The following is a 5,455-nucleotide window of genomic DNA, read 5'->3' as shown; positions in this document are numbered from 1 at the left end:
AGATAAACCCAAGATTTTTAGTTTACAAAATCATTTGATTTGCCAGCCAAATCTTGATCTTAAATGCTGCTCCAAGGGTCTGAAATGAAGCTTTGTTTTTGTCTAGAGGTCTAACACCAGCCAAAGAATGGCAAACCCAATTCCAGACAAATTCTTAGTCCCAGCCTTGACTCCCACTGCACCGTGATGATAGGTAGGCTAAGCTGTAAGTACCACCACAGGTTAACTGAAATGACCCATCAAAGGCAGCCAGGTGCAAGAATGGCTCCAACAGGCTGGAAAAATAAAGCCAACAGAATACCTGATTAATTCAGGAGCAAAACCTTGTGCCATCGTCTGTTGTTCTCTGACTCCTCGCTGTTGGGACTCTGCTTTGCCCACTGAGTGATGTGTTCCCCAAGAGTAAGGATTGAAGTCTCCCAGCTTTAAAGTCAGAATTAGGTTCCAGGGATTTCTCCAGGCTTGGAGCTAAATTTTACCTCCAAAATTAGAGTCTGGTTAGTTTGCACCAAAGTAGAAGGGCTACATGGACTGCAAGGGTCCCAGTGACCATGGCATTAAGACCAGTCTTCAGGAAGGGAAACTAGCATATATGTGTACTGTCTAAGTGCCAAATATTGTGCCAGTTATTCTCAAGTGCATTATTTTTCCTTACTTGGACAACAGTCTCATGGTTGAAGATTATTTTAGAAAGGACTGAGGCTCCATGAGGTAAGCAGCTCACTGAGTGCCCCACAGATTTGGCTGTCAAACACCCAAACCTGACATCTTGGCCCTGCACCTGTGGGCAGACTTCGGATGGAGAAGAGTGGAATGGACTGAATTAATATCAAATGTGGTGGGAAGCACAGGGCGTATTAGGATGTGATTAGACTTCATTTCCACATTTCCCCTTTCCTTCTCCCCAAGAGGGTCTGATAAGTTCCTCCCATGCTCAAGTGGGACAGTGCAGTGGGCAGAGCCTCTCTACAGGATTTGCAATTCAAGGGAGATGAGTGGATTGAAAGAGAAGTATCTCCAGTGGTATAGAATGTCAGGCACCTAATGGCCGGTGAGAAGACAGCTGGAGGTGGGTAGATCAGTCCTAAGGACTAGAGAGCCTGGGCATAAGGCAGTTTGCTCCTGGTATCTCTTCCCTCTTCCAGACCCACTTCCCTCTGCCCTTTCCTGTCTGGCTCCTTTGCTTTCTCTCCTTCTTTTCAGGACTCTGAGTTGCTAGGCAACCCTGGTCTGGAGCTGGTATGGCGAGCAGTCTCCACACAGGGACGGGGAGTCGATGGAACCCATGATTATAAGTATCTGTGCAGAAAGGAAGACGACAGCACCCCCCTCATAGCCTCCCAGAGATACAGGAAATGACAGGTCTGGGTGAGAGAAGGAAAGCTTTGCTCAGGCCACGTGCCACCTCCCCTCCCTGTTCTCCTGCTCCCTTCTCCACCAGTGGGACTTCCTTCCATGCAGGCCCCAGAATCCTGGTGCTCTTGGCCTCCTAGTGCCCCACTCAGACTACAGTGATCTGGACCACCCGGGCCCTAAACACCTCGCCTGGAGCTCCCTCAGCTGTTCCCCCTTTATGGGCGTGTACTCACTTAGGCAGACCTCCATGGCTTAACTTTGCCAAGTGTAAGCAGGCCCTGGAGGGGGAAGGGGAGAGCAGGACCCCTCTGTACCTGCAATCTGGAGAGGTGAGAGCTATATCAGTCTCTGTTGTGCTCCGGTGATACAGGGGTAGGGATGTGTCTGTTCGTGGTCAGCCTAAGCTGCTCCTGGAATCTAGAGGGGCAGCGGCAGTGCCCGAACTGAGTAGGGGTGAAGCTCAGAGGACAGCCTAAAGACACACTTGTTTCTTCAGTGGTACAAGCTTAAACGTTTACTGAGTTCGTATCCTGGGCCAGGTACTACCCATTCTGGGTGCTGGGGATTCCACAAGCAAGGAAACATTCAGTCTCTGACCTCACAGAGCTAATATTTCTACCCGACAAGAACGCCAGCAAACAAAAGACAATTAAACGAATAATGCTACTTCGGATAGTGGTTTTAAGAGTTGCCTTCCCGAGGAACTTTCCTGCTCAGAACTGGGGGGGGGGTCCTGGGTTTCTTTCCAGCAGTTTGCACCCTGGAACATCTGGATCCCATCACTGTGACATTTCCCAGAAGAGTGCTGGGTAGTCCTGGTGGCAGAGGTGCTCCTAAGTGTGTATGTGTGTGTGTGTGTTTGTGTGTCCTCCAGGGACCCTCATCGTGTGGCATAGGCTTGAGGACGTGAGGGGCAGGGCTGATGGCACTGCCCAGGCTGAATCGGCCTCCTGAATGAAAGTTGAGGCTGTCAGTCCAACACAGCTCTGGGGAAGCACGTGATCTAGACCTGGCTAATCAGAGCTCAGTGATTAGTTAAGGAGGGGCATGTGGCCTAAGGTAGCCAATCAGAGTCCACTTCTGCACTCCAGGTAGGTGGAGTTCTTTTTCTGCAGGGGTTGCGGAGCCACGGGGGTCCATGGGCGTTCTTTGCTCTCCTGGAGCAGGTCTCAGCCCACCCAGAGGAAATCAGAGCCAGGCAGAGAAGTGAGACAGCTGAGCCTCAGGCCAGTGCACCTTTGGACCTTTGGGTTTCATAAGCCAATACATTCCATTTTATTTTATTTTTAAATTTTGTTATTTTATTAATGCTTAAGCCAGTTTACGTGGGTTTTTTACTACTTGGCCCAGTTAAGATTTCTCTACCCACATAATGTCATCACTGCTCCCCTCCCCTGTATCCCTTTGCTGCCCAAGTATCCAGGGCTCTCCTCCAGACTGAGGAGTTTCCTTAGTCCAAACTCCAAGTTTCAGGCCAGGGACCACTTATTCCCTCTTCTTTCTGGCAAAACACACCTGTGCTGTGCTCCAACTCTTCAGGGCCCTGCCCTCTGCCAAGGTTTATTTGATTAAGTTATAGTAGGCTAGTGATGGCTAAAAATTGCTCTGGCCATCAGTAATCCTGTGTGGCATTTTCACAATTGCACTGCAGTCCTTCATGCCATAATCCATGGACCTGGATACCTGATGTTGGAAGTTCAGGCGCTGTGGCAGGCTGCAGGGAGGTGGCTTCATAGGATGCTCCTCCTAGTGACTCTGAAGTTCCTTGGCTGTATGTTCAGTTTCTCTGCCTGTGTCCATGGCTGAGGGCCAACTACCTTGGCTTGCAGTGGAATGCCAGAGCCTCTACCACTGTGAGGAGGTCACGTCCTTCTCATGGAAGGAGGGAGAAATGTTCTGAAGGGAAAGCTTTTGGAAACAGGCATCGGATGAACTTCTGAGTCCTGGAGTGGCCTGGACTAGTCAGTGACCTTGCAGGGCATCACTCTTCTCCTTTATAAAATGTGAGCTGACCCCCAAGTCCTCTTTTAGCACTCACATCTTGCCTGTAACTCTAAGTGGCCTGTGGGCCTTTGTGTTTTAGTGTGACAAGTGTTCCCATAGGCATGTGAGGTATATTTAAATGGATACTTTTCACAATTCACTCACATTTCACAATCCACTCATAGTTTTCTTGCTCCCTTCCGCTGGTTTCAGGCTCATTTTGTGACTTACTCGTGTTCATTCCATGCAGGGCAGTGAGGGGGAAGTGTAAGGAGTTTAGCCCCAGCAGTTAGGACATCTGGGTTCCAGTCCCAAAGTGGCCGCTATCCAGATAGCCAAGACCTTGAAAGAGGTACCTACAACTCTTGATCTGTGTTCTTATTTGTGAAACGGGAATAAGACCATTTTGCTTTGCTCACAGGTTGTGGCTTATGTGACACATTAAATGCAAATGCAATGAAGAGATAGAGGCTGTGTAAAAATACCAGGGAGCTCTCGGCTCTTGACTTGGAGGAGGCCAAGGTGCAACTTTCTTCGGTTATCCTGCATCTGAGTTCATCCTACCCCAGCTGCCTCTGCCACGCTGCCCACGTTTGACCTTGAGGAGATTAAAGTCACGTACCTGAGCTGTATCTGTGGGGAAGCCAGTGCTATGTCTGTCATCGGCCCCCTGAACTTGTCTCCAGAAAAGGTTGATGATGATGTCACCAAGGCAGCAGGTGGCTGGTTGGGTCTAAGGTTACAGTGGAACCAACCATTCAGAAGAGACAGAACCATATGGAGGTGGTACCATTGCCTCTGCCCTGATCATCATCAAAGTCATCAAGGAACCACCCAGAGACAGAAAAAAGCAGAAAAATATTAAACTCAGTGGAAATACCACTTTTGATGACACTGTCAGCATTGCCTCACAGATGCAGCACTAATTTTTAGTCAGAGAACTCTCTGGAGCCATTAGAGATGACTGCACAGTCTGTGGGTTGCAGTGTTGATGGCTGCCTTCATGACATCATACATGACATCAATAGTGTTACAGCAGAATGACCACCTAGTTAAGAACTACAAAGGAAAATGTTTCAATAAAGAATCATTTGACAATTAGAAAAAATAAAAAGAAAAAAGAAAAAAATACCAGGGGAAATTGTTACAATTTGGTAATACGCCTTGGAAAACAGAGTTTGTCTTCTGACACATCCAGGAAGCAGGTGGTGCAAAACACTCTCTGACAATGGGTAGTGAGATGGGAGCTCAGAGAGGGAAGGATATCAGCCCAGTGTCACACAGCAAGTCCCTGGACTGAGGTGCAGTCTGCGGGCAGAGCAGGAGGCCCTCCTACTGGTGTCCTGTTGGCTTACTCTCCCAATTTCCAGGTTAGAGATTTGAATCAGATACAAGGCAAATGCTTAGGCAAGGAAAAAGTGTTTCGCTAGCTTGCTCCACAGGGAGAGTCTGTGATATGATATGAAGCCGAAAATAGAGTGCCTCGGGAAAGAATGATCAGCCGCTGACTGTCTTGTGGTGGGTGTGGGGGGCCTCCTCCAGGAAGACAGGAGTTGAAATGAGAATAGAACGCGGTCGCTGCCATGTTGTACTGCTGAGTGCAGACGCTCTGGGCTGGGATTTGGAATCCGTGTCACAAGAAAGGGGTCCCGCTGGAAACGCTCGTTTAGCAATGCTGTCCTGCTGGGGTCTGTGGAACATCCTGACACAGTCCAGGGCTTGAACAACGGCCAAGGATTTATCCAGAAACAGCAAGCCCTGTACAAAGACGGTCCTGGATTTAGAACAGATGAAAGGTACTTTGAGGGAGTTCAAAGAACGGGCACATGCTCCCCGATGGTTTCTTGCTGGATATTTTGAGAGGTGACTGGGGCACGCTTTCCCTCAGCTTCTCCCAGGGGTCTTTTCCAATACGGTTTCTCTCTATTAGTATATTCCAGAGCTCACGGGCTCAGAAGTCTTAATATGGAAATTCCTGCAGCGGTGGGAACAGGCCTCTCCCAGTTGGGGTTTGCTAAGGCCATTATTCTGATGATGTTAATGGTGATGATTAATTGGCACTAATGATGGAGATGGGGAAAGTAATGAAGCCAACCTGATTGGGTGACGGGAAAGA

General features: G+C 48.8%; 1 pseudogene; it reads left to right on the top strand.

Moving 5' to 3' along the window:
* Positions 1-706: 706 nt before the first annotated feature.
* Positions 707-4,383, top strand: LOC133075118 (large ribosomal subunit protein uL11-like; annotated as a pseudogene).
* Positions 4,384-5,455: the final 1,072 nt, after the last annotated feature.

Source organism: Eubalaena glacialis, chromosome 15 (genome assembly GCF_028564815.1).
Source record: "Eubalaena glacialis isolate mEubGla1 chromosome 15, mEubGla1.1.hap2.+ XY, whole genome shotgun sequence".
NCBI lineage: Eukaryota > Metazoa > Chordata > Mammalia > Artiodactyla > Balaenidae > Eubalaena > Eubalaena glacialis.
Note: the sequence above shows the minus strand (reverse complement) of the source record. Positions and strands in the feature narration are given on the sequence as shown.